A 14,570-nucleotide genomic window follows, 5' to 3' on the forward strand; every position below is an offset into this window, starting at 1 on the left:
CAAGTCAGAAAATTCTTCAGTGACTATGTATTTTTTGGAGCAATATTGGAGAAATCTGTTTCTCTCACTAGAAATTTTGATTCCTTTTGTTACCCAAGACTTTCTATTTTGATTGCTTGAAGTTTTTGTTTCAAAAGGAAATGCTGTATTAAAGTAATAAAGGAAGGTGTTATGGAAGCTTAAGAACATATTATCAACAGTTGTTTGCATGTAAACACTGTCCCAATTTTCCTTAGCTAATAGGAAGTTAAAAATCCTAATATTGCCATCTGAAAAGTTTCTTCTTTGAAATACTATTTTGGGGCTGATTTTACTATTTTCCATGTCAACGCTCAGTAGCTGAGCATCATGGTCACTGTATCCCATGCTCAGTACTTCGCCAGTGAATTTGTAACCAGTATCAGTTATGAAGATTTGATCAATTATTGAATCAGTATGCTCTGTTGATCTTGTTGGAGAGTGTATTGTGGGGATCATATTAAAGGATTTGGTCATCTTTAACAAATCAAGTTTAGCATTACTGTTTTTTGATAAATCAATGTTAAAATCGCCACAAAGTATTATTCTCATATTTAATGAGCTGACACTATTCAGCAGAACTTCTAATTTGGTCATAAAATTTGGAATATTACTACTTGGTGCTCTGTATACATTTATAATTATATATATCTAAAAACAAAGATGATGTGACTTACCGAACAAAAGCGCTGGCAGGTCGATAGACACACAAACAAACACAAACACACACACAAAATTCAAGCTTTCGCAACAAACTGTTGCCTCATCAGGAAAGAGGGAAGGAGAGGGAAAGACGAAAGGATGTGGGTTTTAAGGGAGAGGGTAAGGAGTCATTCCAATCCCGGGAGTGGAAAGACTTACCTTAGGGGGAAAAAAGGACAGGTATACACTCGCACACACACACATATACATCCACACATATACAGACACAAGCAGATGATATGTCTGCTTGTGTCTGTATATGTGTGTGTGTGCGAGTGTATACCTGTCCTTTTTTCCCCCTAAGGTAAGTCTTTCCGCTCCCGGGACTGGAATGACTCCTTACCCTCTCCCTTAAAACCCACATCATTTCGTCTTTCCCTCTCCTTCCCTCTTTCCTGATGAGGCAACAGTTTGTTGCGAAAGCTTGAATTTTGTGTGTGTGTTTGTGTTTGTTTGTGTGTCTATCGACCTGCCAGCACTTTCGTTCGGTAAGTCACATCATCTTTGTTTTTAGATATATTTTTCCCACGTGGAATGTTTCCCTCTATTATATTTATAATTATATAGTTTAGTTCAGGCAGCTTAACCATAGAATGCTCAAATTCCTTATCTTCAGATAATGCAATCTGTTCATTTAGGCCTACCTCACTGAATTTTATCTGGTCCTTTACAAATATAGCAGTACCGCCATGTGTGGAGAAATTCCTACAATAGAAGCTTGTTAATGAGTACCTTGGAATAGAGGTTGACTGAATTTCTTCTTTAGACAGCCAGTGTTACATATTACATCTGGATTTATTTGAGACTGAAGTAACACTTCCAGCATTTGAATCTTATTTCTGAATGACTGGACATTATGGTGTAATACAAGAAATGATGGACTTTGTGACTTTTCAGTTAAGGGTTTAATTAATTTCTTTTCTAAAGGTATTTCTGACACAGAATTTACCATAAAAAATTGGCCGAGATTTTATTTTTGTGTGTGGCTTCTTGCACGCAATTTTCAGTAGCAGAGATGGTTTTGAGTGGTTGACGCAGTTCTGCTTCCATCAAAGCTTCTGTTTTTGGCCTAAACCATTTTGTAATTTGTGGTTGTTTGGCGATCTTGATACTTGGGGCTGATTTCTTCAGGATATGATTTCGGAGTTTTTCTACTATTTGGTCTTTTCCTAACATATTTAAATGTAGTCCATGAGCTGTATGAAATCTTCTTCCTAAATTGTATGTATCAATTATCTCTACGTTATGAAATGTAGAACATATTTCTGATATCAGTTTGTTTGCAATGTAAATTTCTTGGTTGACACAGGACCAGGAAGGCAAATCATAACGATGAGGAATGTTAACAACGAGTACATTTGTATGTAATAGGTTGTTTAAGCATTCCTTCATTTCTTTTGCAAACCCTTTTGTTTCATTCCTATATATATCGTTTGAACCACCTAGAAGCACGGCAAAATCACAATTACTTAAGTGAGATACATCAGTAGAGTTTGTTAGTTTATTTACCTCACAAAACTGCGCTCCTGGCTTCACAAAACCTGTTACCATTAAATTACATTTATCTTTCAATAGTGCTGAAATTCCACGTCCATGACTGTCACCAAGCACACAAATTTTTTTGTTCATCACAGTTTTGGGGCTAGAAGGTTTTGAAACGTGTTTTTGCTGTGTAGATATATTCTGTTTTTGCACATCCGGTAACCTTTTTTGATAACTATGAACCTGTGTTAACTTTGTGGTCTTGGGAGCAAATTTATTGTATGCAGCAGAAGTTTGTTTTTCACAATGACCATCGTTTTGTAGTAGGATATCGAATTGGTTTTTTTGAGCTATTACTGAAGAAGACACACTATTTACGATATCTGCACACTTTATTTTACACGGACTCTGTTGTGTAGGTTCCACATTTTGCTTAATAACAGGCTTTTCTTTCAGATGGTGCACGATTTGATCTTTTGTAGATAGGCCTACCGTTTTTTGGAGCACGGCAGGAGAATTTATTACTAAAGACGACGAAATGATTGCGCTATGGTTAGCGTTACCGGTACACCCAGAAAGTGTTGGAAAACTTGAAATGGCGACGGAATCATCGGTTACTGTGTACACTTTATTTCTGTCGAATTCACTTACGCCCTGCTCATGTCTGGGGAGTTTGGTGGGCAGACAAAGTGTTTTAACTCAGAAGAGTGTTCCTGGAGCCACTCTGTAGCAATTCTGGACATGTGGGTTGTCGCATTTTCCTACTGGAATTTCCAAAGTCCATCGGAATGCACAATGGACATGAATGAATATAGGTGATCAGACAGGATGCTCATGTATGTATCACCTGTCAGAGTCATATCTAGACGTATCAGGGGTCCTATATTACTCCAACTGCACCCGCCCCATACCATTACAGAACCTCCACCAGCTTCAATAGTCCTCTGCAGACATGCAGGGCCCATTGATTCATGAGGCTGTCTCCATACCCATACACGTCCATCCATCTGATACAATTTTAAACAAGACTTGTCCAACCAGGCAACATGTCCCCAGTCATCAACAGTCCAATGTCTGTGTTGACGGGCCCAGGCAAGGCATAAGGCTTTGCGTCATGCAGTCATCAAGGGTACACAAGTGGACTTTTGGCTCAGAATGCCCGTATCAATGATGCCTCGTTGAATGGTTCACATGCTGACACTTGTCGACAGTACAGCATTGAAATCTGCAGCGATTTGTGGAAGGGTTGCCCTGTCAAGTTGAATGATTCTCTTCAGTCATCATTGGTCCTATTCTTGCAGGATCTTTTTTGGCTGCAGTGGTGTTGGAGATTTGATGTTCTACAGGACTGCTGATATTCATGGTAAACTCGTGAAATGGCTGTACAGGAAAATCCCCCACTTCATCATTACCTCAGAGATGCAGTGTCCCATCACTTGTGCGCCAACTATACCACATTCAAACTCACTTAAATCTTGATAACCTGCCATTGTAGCAACAGTAACCAATCTAATAACTGTGCCAGTCACTTGTCTTATTTAAGTGCTGCCAACAGCATGCCGTATTCTGCCCATTCACATATCTCTATATTTAAATATGCATGCCTATACCAGTTTCTTTGGTGCTTCAGTGTATAAAACTGACTTTACAAAACAAAATTGAAAGAAACAGACTTTCACTGATTTCAGTGACATTTTTGCGTCCCTCTTTAACAGCAGCTTGTTGCTTTTCTTCAGTAAATTTTAACGTTCCTGTCATTTAGTAAATGTCTTGTACATTTCAGAGTGTGAAGCAGAACAACTACAGAATTTTTGCAGTTTTGTGAAACTTTTTCTACCATTGACATTCTGTACCAAATTTCCAACTTCCTTTCACATCATTTTTGCCGTAAGTTTGTAGTTTAAATTTAATTTCTTGTATGTGGTATTCGGATGAAGTACACATGAAAGTAAAACTGCTGCTGTATTTTGCAAGAGCAATCTGCTGCAGTGTTGTTCTGATGATTTTCATTGTTCATTCTAACAGAACTCCACCAATTTAACTTTGTCCCTGATTACAACAGCATTAGCAAAAACTGAAAATTTGTTCTTTTGATTGTAGTGAACAAGTACTGAAATTTTTTTATTGTTATTTTTTGGTCAGAGATATGACTAGGTATTACATTAAAGAAATGCAATCAAGTTACTGACTGCTTTGTATTGACAGTTTTTCTTAGTTGTACTTACTGCAATCAGAACTGACCTGGGTGAAATACTAATGTTTGCTGCACGATCCAGGTGCAATATTTATAAACAGATGCAATATGCTGACAGCCTATGTCAGCTCTTCATTTCAAAGCTGGCATAGTAGCTGTGGTAGGTTTGCTGGAAGTTGTTTGTGGTATAAATATTAAATTCAGAATTTTTTTAGAGGTATAATGATAACAGCATGCCAAATGCTGACACATAGTAGAATTTTATTAAAGGCCATGTATTTTACATTGTTGTAACAAAATGCTCACTGATAATACATGTAGTTAATGTTAAATAACACCCAGTTTTACTACTGTATACCGTTCATATGGAAAGATCTGGAATGTTATTTGGGAATGTAACTGTTCTCCATAAAAATGTGTATCACATGACTGCAACAATACTGGCAACCATTCATTTGAAGGATTTGGCATCTTTCAGTCAAGACCATGCCTTAGTGACTTACTTGTTTCAACTCTTTACATGGTGCACCCGAGTAGGAAGTGATTTGAGGTTTGTGAAGTACTAAAGATCTATGTCCAGCAATGTTTATGGCTTTTATTTTTTTAAAAAAAAGGTGTGAGCCCCTCCACGCTCGCACAAGCATGGTGACCTACTAGAAAGGTCTACTGTTACCTCTGCATTGTTAGTATTTAGAATCAAGGAGATCGCAGGAGCGAGGAACTGCGATGTTATCCATACGTCTGGGTAGGGTTACCCATTAGTATGGGCGCATCTGGGTGATAGAAGTGGTCGAAAAAGCTCGACAGAGTCAAGCTTGAAAGAAGAGCGGTTTGACGGGCAGAGGGAAAAAAGTGCCAAGGCAAAAAAAACCTCTGCGACAGTGTCAGGTTGGGTAGTACGGGCAGTAGCGGTTTCTTGCTATCTGTGACAGATCGTGCAAGGTGAGGTTATGTTAGCGGTTGGGTATCATGCATCAGTACCATAGAAGCAATGCCAGATTGTCATGGAATGATCAGTCCCGTCGAGGAGGTGAGCGCTGCTGCTGCTGGGCCAACGATGTCTCCTGGGCCAGCTGCTGCTGCTGCTGCTGCTGCTCCTGTAACATAGCCATGTCATTGTAGGTTTGTCAGTTCGATGGTCCTGAAGTAACTGGCAGTGTGATATGTGTTGGGGGTTTGTTTGTGAGTCGTGTATGGCTTCCCTGCGATTGCCAGTTCTCTTGGCAGAGGCTCAGCTAGCAAGCTAGTCAGTGGCTGAAATGCAAGGGCTCGCCTCATTGTGTCGTTTCTGTAGTTACGAAGTTACTATAGGTGGTTAGTCCCTAAGGGGTGTCTTTGGTCGCTTGTGTTTCCATCTATGGTTGTGATCGTAGTTGCCCAGGTGTAGGATGTGAGGATTGTTCGAGTGACTTGATTTCTTGTACAGTTGTGTGGCAAGTTTTCTGAATACCTCCTGGAGAGTCTCCAGTCGGTATTCTCGGTGAAGGTCCGCTGTCCGTGCGTATCGGGGAGCATTGCTTATGATACGTAATACCTTGTTCTGTATTTTATGGAGGTGGTCCACGTGTGTGGACCACCTCCATAAAATACAGAACATAATTTTGTGGGAGGAAGTGGTCTTCCCCTGGCTTCTGAACATCAGGACTTTGGCCGCCTTCCAACAGGCAGGGAAGTGTTGGTGTTTGAGGATGGCATTTGTAATGTAGGTGAGATATTCTATGGCTTTGACCGTGAGTTCCTGGAGAACGCGGTTCTGAATACCATCATGACCAGGGGCTTTCCTAGCGGTGGAGTGCATAATAGCCCATGTGATTTCATTTGTTGTTGTGCCTCTGATTTCGGTGCGCACTGGCTGGGCTACAAGCTGTGTAACCACCTGGTCAGTTTCAAGTGTGAACGCTGGGTCGGAAGGAGCCAGGTTCGGTGTGAAAGACATTGGTAGTGTAGTGGCCATGAGCCCCGCCTTCTCCTCCGCGGAGTAGGCGGGGCCGTCCGGTCCCTGTAGTGTTGGGGTGTAGTGTTTTTCCCTGGTGAAGTGTCGGGCTAGTTGCCACACTCCAGGACGTGTGGTATCCATCCCAGCGAGTTTTTGATCCCACCCTGTGTTCTTAAATATACGTATTTTTTCCCGTATGATTCCCTGGAGCCTGTTAACATGCCGTTTATACAGTGGGTGCCGGGTCCTCTGCCAATGTCTCCTGAGATGCTTTCTCAATGAGATAGTGTTCAGTATCTGCTGAGACAGTGCCGCTGAATGATGTTGTGGTGGACGAATAGGTATGGCGTCAGCCATTGCGTCTTGGACAGCAGTGGTGAGAGCTACAACAGCCGCATCGATTTGTTCTGTTTGTGTAATCTAGTGAGTTTCAAGAATACGACTATCAAGCGTTTCCTTGAACAGAGTCCAATTCGCGCGCTTGTAGTTCAGTATCCTGCGTGGTTCGTTTTTCTGCAGTTTTCTTCCGTGTGCAGTATTACAGGCGTGTGGTTTGTGGGCAGTACGTTCACAACCTCAAGGTTGAGAGTTACTGTTATGCCCTTGATGAGGGCCATGTCCAGCACGTCTGCCCTATGACTCCATTGTTAAGGAATATAAGTCGGTTCAACCAGTGCAAGTGTGATGGAATATAAGTCGGTTCAACCAGAGCAAGTGTGATGTAGTTTCTATCTAGTGCATGTTTGTATAGTTTTTTGCCGTTGGCGTTTCGTATACATGAATTCCAGTTGGGGTGCTTGGTGTTTATATCACCAGCGGCGATTACTCGCGGTGCTATGTTGAGTAGTGAGCTGATATCTCGTGTGCCGATGTTCCTAGGTGTGTTGTAGACTGATATCAGCACTGTGTAAGCTCCGTCGAACTTGACCCTGACGGCCGTAGCCTCTAGTTTTTCAAGTACAGGGAGCTCAATGTTTGTGTGCTCTATGTTTCTGTGTATAATGATGGCCGTTCTGCCACCACCGCTGCCATCCATTCGGTCGGTATGATAGACGCAATGGCCGGTGAAGTTTAAGTTGTTGTGCGGTTTGAGTTTAGTTTCATTTATGAGAGCGATGGGGATACCCCTCCACTCCATTAGCACCGCCAGTTTGGCTCTTTTGTTTTCGATCCCGTCTGCATTCCAGAACAGGATCTGTGATAGTATTTGGTTGTTAGCGTGAGGGAGCGGTGGTGGTGTGTTAGCCATTGGAGGTAGTAAAGAGCATTGTTACAGTGTTTAATATGTGAGTCATATGCTGGCCCGGTTGGGCTGACATAAGCTGTGAGATGAGTGTACTGATGATCGGGATCGCTCTTACGTTGTAGCCGACGATCGGGTTTTGGGGGAATATAGTTTCCAATATTCTCCCAATGTTGGTGAAGGTACTGTTTGTGTCAGCCTGTGAGTTTGGTGCTGTGTTGGCAGCCGCTGGTAAACGTCTTGGTGCTGGATATGGGCTCGCTTGGGTATTGCTTGGTTGTGTAGCTGTAATTGGCACCTGTGTTGCATTTGAGATGAGTGGGTGTGTCGTGGGTGTGCTGGTCTGTCTGTCCGGGTTGTATTCCCTTGTGTTGGTGTGGTTGTTCTGGTGAGCCCGTGTTATTCCTGGGATTTTTGTTTCTTTTCCTCCTCCTACACTGGGGTCTCGGGTTTCGCTGTGTAGATGCGTTTTCTGTCTTCTCGTGTTTGTGTCAGCGTCAGTGGTATCAGGCGCTGGCACTGTGTTGTTTAGGGTTGGTTGTGTGGTGGTTTCCGGTGCGGGTGCAGTTTTTTGCGTTGTTGGGGATGTGTTGGCTGTGTTTGCCGGGCTCTGCGCGTACTCGGCCCGTCCCCTTCCACTAACTATGCCAGCAAAGGAGACTCCACTCATTACCGGTCACGGGGAAGGGGAGGGGGGGGGGGCTTAGAGCTGTGCGGGTAATAGCGGTGGTGTTTCTGTTGCTTTTCTGCCACAGAGCCTCGAGGTATGCTGTGCACCTCCTGTAGTTGGCCACATGGGCTTCGCCACAGTGGCCGCACTTTCGTGGGTCTGAGTTTGCAGTGTTGTGCCATGTGGCTGCCATCGCATTTTTTGCAGTGCGGCGCCATGCCACAGCGTCGGCCCATGTGCGAAAAGTTCTGGCAGTGGTAGCATTGTTGGGGAACGCGCGGTGGTTCATATAATTCAACCGTCATGACCATATGAAGCAGCAGTTTCAGCTTCAGAGTGTCGCGTGAGGCAGCCATGTTGGCCAGCTCAACCATGCAGTTTGGCTGTGGTTGACATGTTTGGAACCCGTGCATTTGGCTGGAACTCACGCAGTCCCAGCCAAGTGCACAAAGCTCCTCTTTGACAGTGTCGTTTGGTGTTGTAATGTAAATGCCTTTTATCACGTACTGTTGTGTCTTCTCATCTGGGGTCCTGTACGTGATGTGCTCGATTCCGTTAGCTTTGAGGAAGCTAACGAGGTTTGTGTAGTGTGTTCTGTTTGCCACGTACAGTGCGGCGTGGTCTCCAGAAAGTTTTGAGTGGTAGGTTTCGGGGTTGTGTGTCTTCATGAGTTGCGTGTTTAAGTCGCATAGACGACCATAGTTTCGTATGTTGACCGGTGGGAATCCGGTCCGTGTTGTTTGGTTCTGCAGTGTTTATGGCAGCAGCATACACCTTTCTATATGAAACAAATCATGGAATTCCCTTGAAAACAGCAGCACTGCTTGGATAATAAGAGATAATTATTCTCAAAACTGACAATATTTGGTACATATAAGACTTGGGGAATGAAGACCTAGATGCCCTGTAGAACATTAGTAACCATATCAGCATTCTGATTCATGTGGAGTCTGTTCTGTTGGACGAAGGGATTAAATTGCCAATGGGCACTGATTTATATCAATGGGGCAAGATGAAAATTTGTGCCAGACCAGGATTTGAACATGGGTCTCCTGTTTACCAGGAAGATATGTTGACCACTACACCATTCAGACACAGTGGTCACATCAACTGAAATGACTACCCTTGTACGCCTCCCACCAAACCCAGTTTCTCAACTTACAACAACCACTACTGATGTAGTGCCTCTGCTCATTAGCCTCATTACTTGTGGCATCTCACTGATTCCCATAAGAGTTTGAGCTTGGTGTGCATCTGCACTGAAGTGATCATTGGCTGTCTCCATCATAATTTATGCAAGTTGAGAATTTGGGTCTGATGGAAGGTGTGCTATGGTATTCTGAGTGACTATCATGACCACTGTGTCTGGGTGGCATAGTGGTCAGATACATGATGTGCATATATTTCGTAAATCAATGTCACATTTGAATATGTAATTACACTAAATGCAACAGAAGCCTTTGGGAGTGGTGATTCCATCATAATAAAAGCCTATAGATGGTCATGGTCAGCTCTCTGCAAAATTGGAAAGTACCATACCTGTCCCAATGCAGCACTAGCTGGACAAAAGGCACCAGAATGGAAGGACATACTCCTAATTGTCACAGACACAACACTGCGAGTCAGGACAGCTGTACTAATGCAACTGCTTTTAACAGTGGAAGTGTAATTAGTCTGACTTGCAATTAGACACATAATTCATGTTCTGAGAGAAGACACTTTTATTATTATAAACTCTGTGCCGAGAACATCAGTTGCCTAAGTTATTTTTCTAGTAAATTCAGTCTGTACAGTTCCCAGTTGGAGAAGTAATAGACAAGTATGTCAGCCATTTTCTTATGTGTACGAGAGGAAGGGTTTGAGAGCAGCAGCTGATGGGTCAGAAAGAGGGTCGAGGATTGCTTAGGGGTTTGTGACAATACAGTACAGAAAATTGTTTGAACACTTTTTTGAGGAATAGTGCCAGTCAGTGAATACATTCAAGAGTCTTTCCCCATATTGGGCAGGGGAACTGTCATCATTGCAGATATGCTGTTCACAGTTGGGCAGGCTCAATGGGAATGATTTTTGGTGTGGAAGGAATGAAACTGCTAAAATGCAGGTACCGTTAATGGTCTGTGGGCTTCATCTGGACAGAGGCATGGATGGAGCCATCAGTGGGGTGGAAGTGAATGCGGTGGCACGTTGAGCTGCAGAGGACTATATGAAATGGGTAGGAGTTAAGGTAGTGTGACAGTGGAGAAATGAGGATTTGGTGTCCTGGCTCTGGTTCATATCATTAATGAACTAGACAAGGGGTTTGGGGTGTCAAGAGGCTCCAACTTAGCTTGGCCACCCATGGACAGCTTAGCTGCAGTAACGAGAATTCCCTTGCCCAGTTCACTGAAGGACTTATAAAGTCCTTCACAGAAAGGTACAAGCTCCCAAACCTAGTCTGCAAACAGCTTCCTGCACCACATTCTCACATTTCCTAATCCTCCTGCAACCTATAAGAACCAGCTGCAAAGGAATGGCCCCATCACCCGGTATCATCCTGGACTGGAGCAACTGAACCATGTCCTTCACCAGTACATGCAGACAAATCAAAAGCAAAAAGCTTTACAAAATGGACCTTTTCAGGACCAACTGAGTAAAAGACTTGGCCCTTCAATCCGAGTATGCCATTTACACATAGAAGGTATTAGCTGAGCTAAAAGTGAGTACTTATCTAAACTCCTTGTAGATAATGATGCTGACATAGTTCTAATCCAGGAAACACATGCTCCAACAACGGAAGACCTGCGTAAAAAGAGGTAGGATCCATGGCTACAATCTTATGGGTGTTACATATCACAGTGTCTATGGTGTTGCCATGTATGTAAGGAGCAATATTGAGCATGCATGTCTCATTTCGACAAACTCAGGAAACAAGATCCATTTTATCTCTACAGCAGTGGAGGAGACCATTATATATAGCATTTACGAGCCATCAATGTGCCATGGCCACTGGATGTTCTGTCAGTTACTGTCCACCATCAATTTATGCTGCAGATTTTAATAGTCACCATGGTCACTGGAACTATGCACATGACAATGAGTGTGGTATTGCACTCAATGACTGGACTGAAAATCAAAATCTGTACCTGGTTTATGATGCCAAGGTTTTGGGAACTTTCATATTGGCCGCTTGGCGAAGAGATTACAACCCCGATCTTTGTTTTGTGGCCCAGGATTGCAGAGGGCACCCAGTACCTATATCCAGAGAAATCATACTTAATGATTGCTGCCTGTGGCCCTTGTGTGTCACAGGCCGCCGCCTCGAACTCATCTTTGTCACTGTGGCCTTCGCGTGAGATGCCCTGGGAGTGCATTCATGCTGACTTCGCGGGACCTTTTTTAGGTACTTATTGGCTACTCGTAATTGACACCTACTCTAACTTTCCTTTCATTGTCTGTTCCACGTCGCCTACCACCGTGGTGACCAGGAATGCTCTCGCCCGCATTTTTTCTTTGGAAGGCCTTCCCTCTACTTTTGTTACTGATAATGGTCCGCAATTTGCCTCTTCCGAATTTGCGGATTTTTGTGCTCATCACGGCATCATGCATGTCACGGCCCCTCCGTTCCATCCACAATCAAACGGTGAGGCTGAATGACAGGTCTTCTGCTGCTGATGATGCGCTTCTCCAATTTCTGGCTTCTTACCGTTTCGCCCCCATGGGCGACCACAGCCCGACTCAGCTCTTACATGGCCGACAGCCCCGCACGCTACTTCATCTTCTGCGGCCTTCCACCTCACAGCTGCAGGTGCTTTCGCTTGACCGGTTCACCGCCGACGACCTTCTATGGGTACGGGGATATGGCAGGTGGCCAAAATGGAGTCCAGGCCGCATCTTACGACACCGTGGCCGACGCTTGTATGAAATCCAGACGGACACGGGTGTTGCAGTGCATCATTCAGACCAGCTTCAGCCTCGTGTGCCAGCAACGCCTGTTCCGAATGCCGCTACACCACCTTCGGCTCTACCTGACGCTCGGAATCTTGGCATCTCTCATTACTCACAATGCAGCCCTCTCACCGTCATCTCGGTGCCAGTACAAGAACGGACGCCACCAGGAGACGTGCCCATGCAGGAACCAGATGACCATCATCTGTCGGAGCAACTCTACTCGCCTCCCCCCCTACGGATGCCGACACATCGCCCATGTCTCCTGTTATATCAACCGGACTTGCCGCAACGGGCAGATTGGTGCACGGGGCCCCAGCAGATTCGACCCCTACGTCTCCTGTCATCTCGACACGTTATCATCGGGGACACTTCCGTCCTTACAGGAAGCCTCCTCCTCGAGACTTTACGGCCAGTCAAACAATGCCTATGGACATTAGCAAGCTACAGGCCACCTCCATCAAGACCAGTGCAAAAATTTCAAAGGCGGAAAGTGTTGTGACTCGCCGATCATTCAAAGTGCCACCACGCAATTACACGCATCCTCTAATGCGGCGCTGTCTGCCAGCCATGCAGCAACCGCGCCACCTCAGTGGCCAGCCAGCCAGTGGCCGCTAGACTTGCGCAGTGCTCATTTGAATGTTACCGTGTTAACATGTCTTGCTTTGTCAACTTGCACAGTGACTTACATGTGTTGTGTCGTTTTGAAATATGTGTTCAACTTGACGTTATAACAGGTATACCATAAGAGACCCTAAATGCAGGATCCGTGATGAGGGTGAAGAAACTGCATCACACCTAATCTTTGGAAGCATGCCATTGTAGAGTAAAAGATACAGAATCTTTGGGACAACTAGACCTGAAGAAATTGTGTCTAACAAAAAACTAGAAGAGGGCATCAATTGGCTTTACTAGATACACAGGGAGCGATACCGCACAATAAACTCAGTTTCAGTATGGGCAGTGGCGGGTTAGACCTAAGCTGTTTTAGCTTCCCTCTTAAAATCAAATCAAAGCAGTGCATTAGCAGTCTCAGCTACCCTGGTGGGTTAAAAATAACCAGCACTTCAACTATCTATCATGATGTTCAGAATGGTTCATTCCACCAAATGCAAGATAAGGAGAAAATAAAAATGTACCCAATATCTTGTTATGAAAGTTACGTGACAAGGCACCACCTAGTGCTCATATTGCTCACTTGAAATCTACTGCCAAGCCTGTTAAAGAGTTTTATGTCAGAAATGGAACAGCTGTGTTCACAGAGGGTGCATGAGTATGCTTGGCTTATATATTTTTTAAATTGTACTTCTTGCAGATTTTTCATTTTTTCTCATATATGATTAACCAGAATGTAGAGTACTTGAAGAAACTTGACTAAAGGAGCTTCTTTATTACTTTTTCAATAAAAAAGGATGAACATATTTTTCACTAGAGCAATTAAGAAGTGTGTTAATTAGAAAAAGAAAATGAATCTAGCATGAGGAAAAATGGAGCTCCTCTGTGAATAAAACTGTTCCACTTTCAAAATATGATGCACGAGTGTCCTATTTACTTAAGTGTGATTAGCACTAGATGCTAGCTTTTGTATACTTTCATATGTAGCCACAAGGTATGTTTTTATTTCTCTCTCTTTATATTGCATTTTGTAACTGTATTTAATAATAATTTTGTATTTTTGTAATTTCCTGGGTTTTTTAGTTCTGATGATGACTCATTGAAGTATAAACTGGTTAACTATCATAGATGTAGCAAATGATATCAAGACACTTCTTAGTGAAAGGTGACTTTCAAACAGATTACATAGTCCGATTTCGCAAAATCAAATCTTATTTTCTTATTTTCCCCACATTACCTACATTAACAAAATAAACCTTAAAAAGGTCATAAAATCAGAACAAAGTAATTTACAATAAAATACAATGACATTTTTATTTACTTTTTTTTATTAAAGACATTTCTCAGTTATATATAGTGAGCATTCACATTCAACCTTACATGCCAGTTGAACAGATACAAAATTGTATGTACCATAGAAAAACACGTTGAAACTGCATTTGTCTTACAGAACACATTTTCTCCAGAAATTATATTCCTCATGTCACTTCTATTTTATAAGAAATACCCAACATTGTTGAAATTAGTTCTGATTGTAAAATATGTGGTGTAAAGGCAATAATGGGTTAAGTACTGTGAATACCATTAACGAGGCTTACCAACGCGCGATCTCTCTCTCTCTCTCTCTGAATGTTTGTGTGTGTGTGTGTGTGTGTGTGTGTGTGTGTGTGTGCGTGTGCGCGCGCGTTAGGGAGAGAGGGGGGAGGGGGAGAGAGGGGGAGGGAGAGGGGGGAGGGGGAGAGGGGGGAGGGGGAGGGGGAGAGGGGGGAGGGAGAGGGGGAGAGGG

This window comes from Schistocerca nitens, chromosome 1 (genome assembly GCF_023898315.1).
Source record: "Schistocerca nitens isolate TAMUIC-IGC-003100 chromosome 1, iqSchNite1.1, whole genome shotgun sequence".
NCBI lineage: Eukaryota > Metazoa > Arthropoda > Insecta > Orthoptera > Acrididae > Schistocerca > Schistocerca nitens.